This window comes from Camelus ferus, chromosome 16, assembly GCF_009834535.1.
Source record: "Camelus ferus isolate YT-003-E chromosome 16, BCGSAC_Cfer_1.0, whole genome shotgun sequence".
In the NCBI taxonomy this organism is placed as follows: Eukaryota; Metazoa; Chordata; class Mammalia; order Artiodactyla; family Camelidae; genus Camelus; species Camelus ferus.
This window is the reverse complement of record NC_045711.1, coordinates 41,776,102-41,788,460: the sequence shown is the minus strand read 5'-3', so window position 1 is coordinate 41,788,460 and position 12,359 is coordinate 41,776,102. Positions and strand designations below refer to the sequence as shown.

Sequence of the window (12,359 nt, the reverse complement as noted above, 5' to 3'; positions counted from 1 at the left end):
GACTTTCTTTGAGTGTCATTTCATGCTGAAGTCAGTGGAATGATCTGTTTGAGGCGAAATTCTTCCTGAGGGAGCCGTTTGAGAAGGTGGAGTGCATCAGAAAGGCTGTGCTGTCTTGTCCAAACCAACCCCCACCCCCTGCAGAGTTCACACCCACCTCCGAGGGGTCAGGAGTGATGGCTGCTGACAGCCGAGTCCCTCCCCAGGAATTGTCTTCAGCCACCGAAGGGTAGTTTCTCTCTCAAAGTAACAACCCTCCATCCAAAGATGGATGGAGTACAAAGACTAACTCCCTCGCCACATCTGGGACACCTCAGAGGTTCAGCTCCAGAGTTCCCCAGGGGCCTGGCTGATGCCTCTGTGGCAGCCAAGTCGTGCACAGCCCAGGCGTGCAGCCCCGCCTGCAGCCCTCCACTCCAGAGTCTGCTTCTTGAAGCCCCGACGGGACAGTGAGTCGGTTGCGGAGAAGGAAGAGTGGTGCTACTCCAAGCTCCAGCATTCCTGGTCGAACTTGGCTCTCAGGATTGTAGGCTGGTGTCTCCTTGCTCTCTTGCCCTGTTCGGAGCAAGTGGCTTCAATTCTTGGGGGTCCTCAGTGAAAATTAAGGCCGTAGACTTTGGTGGGGGCTGGTGAATCTGCTTACCTCTCCCCTTGTGCCTCCCCACCATCTACCTCCCGCGCCTGCTGACAGTGGCCGCTCCCAGAGGCCAGCCCTGCCCGCTGGGGACAGGCTGCCTGGCCCCGGTCCGCTTCCAAGGGCTTGTCGGTCTGGACCGGAAGGGTGTCCGCCTGTGCCCAGAACAGACCTGTGCTTCTGCCGAGGCCAGAATCTTGGGCACCCCTTTGCCTGGGGCCGTCCAAGCGCTGGGCTTTACTGCTACACGGCTCTTTAAACCAAATCAAGTGGCACCTCTGTTGATAAGCAGACGGGCAAATGGAGGACGGTTGCTTTCTTAGCGTTTGGTTGGGGGCCACTCCTCATGCCTGCGGGACAGAGTTCCATCTCTTCAGCTTGACACTGCCTGCCTCTTGAGCCTCCGATCTACTCCCTGTCCCCACGCCTTGAATCTGAGTGCACAGCCACGTTGGGCTGGGATCTCCCCGGATGCCTTGCTGGTTCGTGGCTTCCAGCATCCTCTCCCTGGAATGCCCGGAATCCCCCCTTGTCGCATGGGTGGCCCCTCATCTGTTTCCTCTTTCCTGGCCTTTCTTTCCCCAACAGGGAACGTGCTGGGCCTTGAGCATCTCTTTTTTGAGACTTCCCCTGTCGTTGTTCCTTTGTGGCCTCCTGCCCTTTCCTCACTGTAGTGGCGCAGCCCGTTTCCTGGCTGGACTTCTGGTCTCCAGACTTGCTCCTGCATGCCTAGCAGGAAAGAAATATTGATCATGTGTTTCCAGCATTGGTATTTTCACATACAAATTATATGCATGTGCTCTGTGCTAATATAGCACATCTACTACAATAATACATCTACAAACATAGACACTTGAAAGGATGAGATAAGGGAAGTTCTGTTTTCTTCACACAGCCCCCTCTGAGGGCCTCTGGACTAGAATTCCTAGATTGAGAACTCCTTGGCTGGGGGAGGTCAGGGATCGTGTCTCCCCTGCGTCCTCAGTGCCTGGTACTGATGAGGCAGACTTGACTTTGTGGAGGAAGTTAGTCTTTGGGTGTGAGAAGCACTTGCTGGAAAACAGACAATGCAGGGAGATCTGGGCCTTCTGATGGTCTTGGTCCATCCCAGTGTTGGAGCTTTTGTGGGGTGCCACCGCCCCTGCCCCGAGGATTCTATCCTGTTCACAGAATTCCAGAAGGTGATAGTAACAACACTGATACTTTTCATTTACTTTGTAAACATTTATTGAGCACCTAGTGCACGCCAGGCGCTGTTGCACAGATTGTACACAAGGACATCGCCTCAAGGAGCCCTGCCCCCCGGGAGAAATTGACCAATAGATGCGCAGTTCCTGTCCGTGGTGACGAGGAGGCACCTGAACAGTGTGGGGTAGCTGTGAGTCAGGGACTGCTTCTCAGAGGGGTTGGTGCTTGATTTGACCCTTGAGACTTCCCACTTGGAAGACAGGCAGAGGGCGGGCATCCCTGGAGCTGCGTGTTGTTTATCCCGGTGTGCCGGCAGTGGCATTTGGCATGTGTAAACCCTCCCTGTGGGATTTAGGGATTTACCCCACTTTTTACAGATGTGGAGACATCCCAGAGAGGACAGCGAAAGAGGGCTGGTGGCCTAGGATAGAACCCGCTTTCCTTGGCCAGCCCACTTCCCTAGCCCTGCAGCCCCGCCCCTGCCTGCTAGAAGGGCTGGCGTGGCCTCCATAGTGGGGTGTGTGGGGAGAGGGTCTGCGGCTCCCTTGGGCCCTTGCAGAGCTGACAGTGGGGGTGAGTATGCCAAGACCTCCTCGCATGAATCCTTCTGGCCCAGGCTGTCACCCTGGCTTGTGTCAACATGTAGGTCACCAAGGCCCTTGGCCTGGACCTGAAGCAAAGAGGGCAGCATCATGGATGGATCCTGGACTCTTGATTTATTTGGAACTCCTAGGGAAATTCTCCCCCTGGGGAGTTGGAGAGGGAGAGGGAAGTAACAGATCTGATCAGCCCCTTACTGGCAGAGTAGATTTAGTAGAAGCCTAGACCCACCCCTCTTTCCTCGCACACACCTGCTTGAGAGAGAGCTCCTGCGGACGGGACTGTGTCTGAATCAATGGGTGGGGAATGGGCTTTGGAGCCTGATAGGCCTCAGTTTGCCATTTGCTAGCTCTGTGACCTTGGACAAGTTACTTACTCCCAAAGCCTTGACTTCCTTCTCTGTAAAATGGGATAACAACAGATTCTCCCACAGAACTGCCATGAGGACTAAATGCAGTTCTGCATAGAGCTTAGCAGCATGCCTGGTAGGTATTAAATTATAGAGTAAACGTCTCCACATGTTAGCTGTTCTAATCACCTTCCGTGCTCCCAGTGTGCCTGGCTCGCAGTGGGGTACTGTTTGTTGAAAAGAATATATGAACTCAGGTTTGTTAGCATTTGTTAAATAAGGAAGTAGTAACATTTGAATGGAGTTGTTTCTGGCCTTCAATAAATGAAGCTGGCCTGGTAGATTTTTACTGCAGGGAAAAGCATCCAGTTTTCCTAACTCCCCTGGCTCTGAGGTTTTATGATTCTTCTGTACCGCCCTTAAGATTTTCTTCAATGTAAACACACGGAGGAGGGTGGTATTTTACAACCGGAGTCTGGTTTGGCCCCTGGTGTCCACTGCTGGCTTCCATCTGAGAGTCTAAGGCTGTTGATTGAACTGGTCGGTCTGGTGCCTGGTTACTGGCATGAGGACAACAGGGTAAGTGCTTTTTCCCCCCAGATGTGGTTCTGACGGTCAAGTGGCCAGAATGTGGAGCTCCCCCAGCAGGTTTGCTAGGGAGTGGTTTTCCAAGAGGCTGCCTGCTGAGGACACAGGAGTGGCCATGCAGCTGACAGTGCCTGGAGTGTCAGGAAGGGAGTTGGGAGCCCTGCAGCCTGCCTGTGCCCACAGGCTGGAGGCAGCAGCCCAGAGGATGTGGGGTCGGGAGGCTCTAGATCTCAGGGCTCCAACCTCTACTGTGCCCCTCCCATCCCAGGCCCCTCCCCTAATTCTCCCTGTCCCATCTGTGACTGAGGGAGGGGAAGGGGCTGCAGAGGGGTGTGACCAGTTCAGGCAGGTGATCCTTGGGTTGGAGCAGCTGAGAGCCCCCAGTTGAGAGAGCAGGGAGTGGGGAACCCAGGCCTGCACCTGGAGAGTTGGCTTGGCTACATGAGTCTGCTGCTCATGCACTGTGTGACCATGAACAGGAGCTCTGAGCTGCAGTTTCTTTGGCCATAAAATGGGGAAACTGGCCCCTTGGGTACTTTCCCGATTTGTGATGCTGAAACACCCTGGAGAATTGCCAGTGACTGTTGTGGGGTTTTTTTTTTTTTTTTTTTAAAGATAGGCAATTCATGCATGTGGTGAAAGATATTGAAAAGTTATAAAAGGGTATAGTCAAAATAAACCTCCCTTGTGCCCTACCCCATTGCATACCACCCAGTTTCCTTTCTCAGAGGTATTCACTTGAAGTTTTTAGAGATTTTCTATGCACGTGCACCCAGAAGTGTGCACATTTGTTCCTGCCTTTAAAAATGTTTAATTGTGAAATAGTATATATCCAAAAGCATGTATAAAATATGTATGTACAGTCTAAAGAAGGATAAACTGAACACCTGTGTTCCCACCACTCAGGTTGAGAAATAGAAAATTCCCAGTGCCTTGGGTAGGAATCCTTCCATTTACTGTGTTCCTTACTGTTTGTGTCATTCTGTACTTTTTTTTTTTAACTTATGATATCTGGGACTTTGGCTTACATCAGGACATATAAAGTTATCTTGTTCTTTGGAATAGCTGTATAGTATTTCCTCTTTGTGGACATGCCATTATTTTGCTTTATTTTTTTAAACAATCCCCTCTTGATGGGTATTCAGGGTGTTTCCAATCTTTGGCCATTACCAACAAGGCTGCAGTCATTCTTCCGGCTTCCAGGAACTGACATTATTCAAAACATGCTGTGAGAGGTTCAGTTGCATCAGCCTCCCTGACCTGTCATTCGTCTCCAGAACAACCTGGAAACACTCAAAGCAGGGAAGCCCTGTGTAGCTCTGGCTTCCTCACACCTGGACATCCTGGGCCCCTCTCCCTGCGCCTCCCCGGAGCCGGCGTGGCCCGTCTGATGCCTGATGCCATGTTTTCCCTCGGAAGCCCCTCGGCCGAGTCCCCTGCTGGGCGTCCCCGGGTGCTGGAGATCCTCTGCTGATGGGAACTCAGTTGCAGGCTTCTCTCCAAGCTGAAAAGTTCCTTCTTCTGATTATGCAACATCCCTGCGAGGGGCCAGAGTCTGTGCTTCTGCTTTTCTTCATCTTTCCAACGATGGGAATGAGGCCAAGGAGCTGGTTTGGGGATTCAAGCCCAGGCCACTTGTGTTTTTGAGACAGTCCTCCTCACTTTCCCTTTCCTGCTTCATCTGCCTCTGCCTCATTTCTTCTTGCCCTTTTCTCTCTCCCTTTGCGTTCTTTTTCCTTTTTCCACATCCCCACACCTACCCCCTTGGACTGGAACTGCTGGTGAGCGGGCTTGTTCTGCCATCCACACGTGCGAACACGGTCTGACCCTCCTTGCCTTGCTCTCCCGGACCGGCCCCTGCTTAGAAGTTGAGGGGTGGTGGATGCTAAGGTCAGAGGTCAGTGAACTGGGGGCCCTGAGGCCTTGGCTCCTTTCTGCTCCTTCTTTCTCCTGTTGAACGGGTCTTCTGCCCCTGGTCTCTTGACTTCTACCTTCTTCAGGGTGTGCAGTTGGGAAATGGGGAGGGCAGACCTGCCCTGGAGGAGACCCTGAAGCGTCAGCAGGATGGATGGGGATGGCCTTTGGGTTTGTGGGGCGAGGGGCTGGGAGGTGGAAGGGTCCTCAGGGAGAAGAGGAGGTGCAGGCACCTTGTCACAGTGACAGTGTTCCCTGGGTTTGCCAGTCCAGGCGGAAAGGCGATGAGCCAGAAGCTTGTCAAATAAAGTTGGTTCAGAGAGGCCAATTGGCCAACCTCTGGAAGGACATTTGTATTTGTGGACCTGTGTGTGTCTGCGTGTTCCCCTCTCTGGAAGGTAGTCCAAGAGCTGAGCAAGTGTGTGGACTCCAGAATCAGGTCACCTATGTGTGTCCAGGCTCCACCTCTCATCAGCACACTGGAGAGACCTTATAAAAGTCACTTTTCTACCAGGAGGGTAATAGCTCAGTGGTAGAGTGCATGCTTAGCACGCATGAGATCCCAGTACCTCCATTAAAAACAAACAAAACCTAATTACCTCCCCCCCAAAATTTTTTAAAATCACTTTTCTAAGCCTCAGTTTTCTCATCTGTACAATGGGCTGTTGAAGCATTAAATGAGATTATCCTTGTTGAGCATTAAGCACCTAGTACATGCTGCATCAGTGTTAGCAATTATTAATGTCTTTTAGGTGTTTATCAAACAGCTCTGGTAGAGCAGCCCTTTCTTTCCCTAGTGAAATCATCCATGGAAAGCCAATATATAAAGAATATGACAGGGGTTTGGGGGCTATAGCACAGTGGTAGAGCACATGCTTAGCATGCAGGAGGGCCCGGGTTCAATCCCCAGTACTGCCATTTAAAAGGGGGGGGGGGGGATGAAATGGAGCAGCCCTGGTTGAAAGGGTGGTGGAATGTGGGCCACAGAAGCCCAGGGGTCTTTCTGCTGGGTTCCTGAGCCTCTCTCCTGTGGTCCAGGGAGCAGCTTGCAGCTTTTAGACATAATCGAGTTGTGCACATTGGTATGACCTTTTTGGATGGTCCTTTGACAGTACTTAGTAAAACTGAAAATTCCTCACTGTTCAGCAGTCCAGCTCGTGGGAATCTGACACCTATAGAAACCATGGCCTGTACACTTACAGGTGCACGCTCAAGGCTGTGCAGCGTAGCACTGGGAGTAGAAGTTTAGAGACACCTAAGTCTAGCGGTAAGGGAGAAAGTGAATCAATTATGAAATCCTGTATAACTGTAAAACAGGCTGTCTCCGAAGGAGTTTCACGATAAATTATGTGTAAAAAAGTGTCAGATGCAGAACAATATATATGGTGTATTCCTATTTTTTAAAAGTAGATGTGTCTGTATTTATACCTCTAGGTGTAGATATAGATGCACAGACAACCCCATCATTTTACTAGTGCAGGAACCAGCTGGGCAGGGTACCCACCAAACTGCTAACGTGACTTTCAGGGGGTGAAGGGGAAGCTGGTGTTTCTTAATTTATAGAGATTTTCAAGTCCCCCAGAAGACTAGTATTTTGAGTAAGTTTGCTTTCTAGTTGTTGTTTTTCTCCAAATGAAGAAGAGGTCATCCTGGAGGTAAGAAAACAACTCCACACTGGGCAGTGGATTTGCCCGGCGTCACGGAGGTCTTTGTAGGGGGAGCTGGGCTGCGGGGGTGGGCTCTGATGTTAGGAAAGCTGGCCTGCGGAACCAGGGCCGCTGGCTCCTGCCTTGTTTTTCCCCTGGGCAGGCTGGCTCTGTGGGCTGCGTTCCTGATACGCTCTGCTTGCCATCTGTTGAGGAAGCAGTTGTGAGGCTGTTGGCGGTGCCTACCCCTCATGTCTAATTTAACAAGCCACCCTTCTCTCCACGAGCCTCACCGAGGTGAGGGGATCACCCTTTAATTATTCACAGGGCTCAGCCCCCTGATGAAACGCCTTAACTGGAGACAGATGCTGCAGACCAGCGGATTCCTCAAAGGTGGGGAGGAGAGAAGAGACTCCCAGCCAGCAGTAGCAAGGAGAGGGTGGCCTCCCAATCGAAATGCACAGAGCATCTAGGAAGGTCATTTTAAACACTGATCATCTCGAGGCGGTGATTCAGGGGTGACCTGAGCTGCAGACAGCCTGCCTGGCACATGTCAGGCGAGCTTTGCTTTCCTGTTAGTCTGGGGAGGGAGGGGTCTGCTTAGCTTACCTCTGCGTTGCCCTGAGATCTGTTTGGAGCTCCGCCTGCTTGTTTGTGGTGCCGGCATGGTCCCTTGGGAACCGTCTGGCATCCATTGGCAAGATCTTCTCCAGAGTCAGTGCACCTGGAGCCGAATAGCAGCCCTGCCTCTGGCCCATCACGTGACCTTGGACAAGCCACTTCCCCTCCCTTGGGCTGAGTTTCTAGCACTCCTAGGCTCTCTCACAGCTCTAGAACGTTCTGTGAGTAATATGCTGCATGTGCTGTTTGCAGGGACAGAGTCATGAGCTGGACAGGAGGCCCCAGAAGTTGGGGAACCGTGCTTTAGTGCCTGCTGCTGGGAGGACCTGGGTGTGGGTCCTGAGCTGTCCCATCTGCAGAGACCAGCCTGGTGTCGGGAGGAGGTGGGACACATTTCAAGCCTGAGTTCCCCACCTGAAAACGGGCTAACAGGCCTTGCAGGATGATGAGGCTTTGTGAAAATATGGTTAAATTCCTGGCACTTGGTAGGTGGTTATTAAATTGTATTATATACTTAGTACTTGGCATCCCCAACCCTGCTTTTGTCTTAGCTGGAAAATATATTCCATGTAGGGAGGGGCGGAATACGGATTGTCCTGCTTTATAGATGCCACTTCATAGAACGCACTGGCCCTGGGCCGTGCTAACCTCTCCCAAAGCGGTGCTGTTCCTCCATCGTTGATTATGGAGCGTTACTGAGTGTGATGCACGTGACGCCTCTAATCTCCTTTCGCCCTCGTGAAGCCCTGTGAAGTAATAGGGACATTTATCCTCATTGTATAAGGGAACAAATTGCCACTCTGGGAAGTTAAGTGACGTGCCCAAGGTCACACAGTCAGTAAATGGTGAAGTGGGCACTGGAGCCAAATCTTTCAGATCTTGGAGTCCTCGTCCTTAACCATCATGTGTGCTTTTCAGAACAGGGGGATGCATTAGGGGATCAAGAAGAGCTCTTGGACAGTCGGACAGGACGCCATGCACTTGAATTCCTCATGGTGGGAGATTTTCTAAGTCACAGCCATTAACGATCAGCTCCATCAGCTTCTGGCTTCTCAGACCCTGAGGTGGTGGAGCCCGTGATCCACATGGGCCAGATGATTCAGTTTTCTGTCTTGTTTATTTGCAAATGACCTTGAATTACCTAAATCCCAGAGAAATGTGTTCTTAAGTTGCCCTGTTAACAACACTGATTTTTCCCCCTCGAACTCAGATTTAAATAACCCTTTTGTGTTGTCACACACTTAAAAATCAGCATTGTAAAAAAAATCCCCACCCTACACTCTCTGTAATTATGGGGTACAGAGGAGAGGGACGGTCCCTGGAGAGGAAATAATGGGGTCGTCAGAGCATTCCAAGTTGCTCTTGTTATGTTCAGGAGCAGGGTTGAGGACTTCTGCCTGCTGCCGGGACAGTTAAAAAGCAAAACAGCCCTTGCTTCAGCCAAGATATTTGCCTGTTGAGGTCACTCCCTTTAATTTGGGGCACCTGAGGGTCCCAATTCTGTGGTGCCATTGCCTGGGTTCTCACTGCCTCTTCTTCTGTCTGGCCGGAGAGAAACCTGGGGCTCTTGAAGAGGTTTGGTTTTGTCCCCACCAGTCTGGGCAGCTGCCATTAGTGTTGGCCTTTGATGTCTGCCAGGGTTTGGAACGGAGGCCTGGAAATGCTCGCGGGTCTCTGGACTGGAAACAGGGCTTCTCCCCCTCCTCTGTCTGACAGCGGTGGCTGTGGGTGGGGACAGAGAGCTACCAGGTACAAGTAGGGTTTTTTTTTTTTTTTTTTTTTTTTTGAGGTTTAAACCTCAAAGATTTGAACTCTGAGAGTGAAATTGCCATGGGGTTGTGTGGGGAGTATAGAGGATTATTCCTGGGGAGGGGGGCTGTTGCCGGGATGAGAGATGTAGGAAGCGCTTTTACCTGGAGGTCTAAGCAGGTGAGCATCGTGCGCCTGGGGGAAGGGAGGGAAGAAAACAGCAGGTGGCAGTAATTTGGATGCTCGCCTCTGAGCGAGGTTAACAGGCTGCATCCATCCCAGGAGTTAAAAAAGCAAGTGAAAGGGATGGATTTCACCTGCGTGGGGTCACGTGCCTCGTCAGTGCCTTAACTAGATCCGGTATGCAGGGCCTCCAACCTGCCACTCAGCCAGCTTGCCTCGACTCTGCAGGGTTAATGTTTTCTTAGAGACCTGTTCAGGGACCAATAGATTGGATTCCAGAGACATGAATGGACAGGTCTCTTCATTTACATCTGAAAGCAATCAAGAGCAGGAAGATGTACGGCATTTGCACTGTTTAAAAACCGACTGGATACAAAATCCTCACAGAGCTCTTCCCTCTCGGACTTGTTATCCTCATGATGGAGACGCCTTCTCTGAGGGCACCAGTGGGCGGCGTCCCTCCCAAGTCATCCAGGAAGCCGATTTTGTACCCTGGCCGCTGACTCAGTGTGGCCTGCTGGGTGGCTCCCTGCTCCCGGGAGGCGGCCCTGCAGTGGCCCTGGGCCCAGCCCACAAGCAAGTGCCCCAGGTGATCCTGCCCAGGCTCCGCAACAGGAGAGACAGGGAAGGAGCGTCCGAGGTGGGCGCCACAGGTAAGCGGGTGGCCGATGGGGAGCAAGGGCTTCCTCTGGGCGGAGGCTCAGGTGTGCAGAGCAGATGCGAGTTTTCTCCAAGTTGAGGAGGTCTGGGGTTGTTTTCTGGCTGTTTCCTTTGTTGGGCAGGGAAAGGAGTTGGAAAAGCTGAGCTGGGTTTTGGAGAGGGTGTCTGCTGGAAACTTGGTGTTAACAGGGCAGAAGCTTCTAGGCTTTTGAAAAGTAAGGCAAAGGGTCTCGGGATGTAATTAGGAGGCACTCCTCTTCCCACCCCTTTCCCTGGCCTGTCCAGTGTCTGGGTTGGCAGAAAAGCAGTCTATATGTGTTTGTGTGACTGTATGTGCCTGAGTATGTTTCTCTAACTTGGGAGACCAGGGAATCCCTCACACAGAGAGGCTGAGGTGCAGCGGTCAGCCTGGACCAGGAGTTCAAGGACGTGGGGCCTGTTGTCTGCCCTGATGATGGCTTAGGTCTGGTTCCTTGGTCTCCCTGGGTCACAGCCCCCTCCTCTGCCCCCAAGGGTAGAGATGGACAACGAGAGGGAGGCTTGGCTATAATTTCTAATGCCTTTTCCAGCTCTGAAATCGTGTGTTGTTGTTTGTTTTCGGGGGGGGGGGTAATTAGGTTTATGTATTATGTGTTTAGTGGTGGTATTGGGGATTGAATCCAGGACCTCGTGCATGCTAAGCATGCACTTTCCCACTCAAGCTATACCCTCCCCCCTTAATCCTATGAACGATGTTGTCCGGTAAGACTGTCTCCACCAGGTAACACATGACTGCCGAGTGGGTATTTTAATCACTGTGACTTCAGAATAACAGGGCTAGTTCTCACGGAGGGTTCATTGCTTCGTCGATCATGCAGTACCCGTGGAACCCGAGTTGGTGGCAGGGCTCTAGTTGGTTCGGTTTTCTTGGAGCTGCCTGAAACTGATCAGGCACATTCTCTTCAAAGCCTAGAATTATTTTATTTTTTAAGGTGGGCTCATACTTGCCCATTATGGTTGGTAAAATTCTGTTTCCTCGTGTTGCCTCTCAGAGCCCAGAGGGAAGAGTTTGGAAAATGTGTCCTTTTGGAGATGAGATGTCATTTATGGCTGCGTTTTATGTGGGCAGAGAGATGCGTTTGGAACCTTCCAGGCTCGGCCCACTGCCCTGTGAGGAGCCCCAGGCTCTGGCTTGTTGGGACCTCATGGACCAGTGGTCAGACTTGGCATCTTGCTCCCAGGAGGGGCCTGACTCTCCTTCAGGAACTGCATCGTTCAGAAGGCTTATTTTGGGCAAGAGACTGAGGCCTAAGGATGGTGTTTTATGTTTGCCTGAGAGGATGCCCCATATCTGACTACCCAGATATGACTGAAAAGAGACAGCCATGATGCTTTTTTCTCCAGTTCTGTTTAATAAGATAGGGGGGTGGGTGGAGAAGGATGCATATAAGAGATACTTCTAGTTAGTGAAACCCCACTTTCTCCTAAAATTAGAAACCCTGACATCCATGAGTTGAATAGAAAAACCCAGATAACTTACTGCCTTCTTTCTGCTTTGTTGAGCCTTGTGGCTGATTCTGCCTGATGGAAGTCTTTTTAATCTGTCACAGCCAGATTTCCTGGTCCTCCTTCCTTGTGCCCCTGGACAGAGGGGGAGGGACTTATGTGGTACGGGTGCTGCCCAGCCCGGGCTCTGGCTGACGGGGCCCCAACAGCAGGAATCCAGGTTGGGACCTCATGGGCACCATTGTAACCAGCAAGCAAGGCCCTAGGGACCTCAGATTAATGATTAAGCCCTCTGTGCCATTTCAGATGAGTCAGTGACCCTCCACATTCCCAACCCTGAACAAATTTGGGTGCTTTTTACTTTTGGTAGCCTTTGCCACTGAGTGAAGATGAAAAATATCTTGGAGGGATACTTGGAGGTCGGGAACGTGGCTGTCAGTGGGGCCAGTGTGAGTGCTGGTAGCTGCAGCCATGCTGGGTCATCTTCTAAAGGTGAGAACGCTGGACGCAGCCACCCTGAAGTTCAGCTTCTGTTCAGAGAGTTTTAAAAGCCCATATGTATTTTCATTTTTCTGTCAACAGGAAGCGTCAGATGTCGACTGATCTGGTATTTTCAGGGGTGGGGGCAGCAGTAAGTGGTCCTTTCCTCCCTTCTTTGGGAGAAGGAGATGTGGAACTGCTCACAAGGTCAGCAGATGAGCAGGTATTTGGTCTTCATTTTTATTTGGGGACAGTAGACATT

The 12,359-nt window shown here is 51.4% G+C and overlaps 1 protein-coding gene across 6 annotated transcripts in view; it reads left to right on the top strand.

Moving 5' to 3' along the window:
- The window catches only part of KSR1 (kinase suppressor of ras 1), a 133,878-nt gene that overhangs the window by 21,443 nt on the left and 100,076 nt on the right, over positions 1-12,359 (top strand). The window contains exon 1 of one of the 6 annotated variants that reach the window (XM_032457659.1): positions 9,982-10,125. The exons of the other annotated variants lie outside the window; for them this stretch is intronic. The gene's annotated coding sequence lies outside the window, so the exon portion shown is untranslated. Of the gene's footprint in view, positions 1-9,981; positions 10,126-12,359 lie in introns of those variants that run through there. 6 annotated transcript variants of the gene reach the window in all.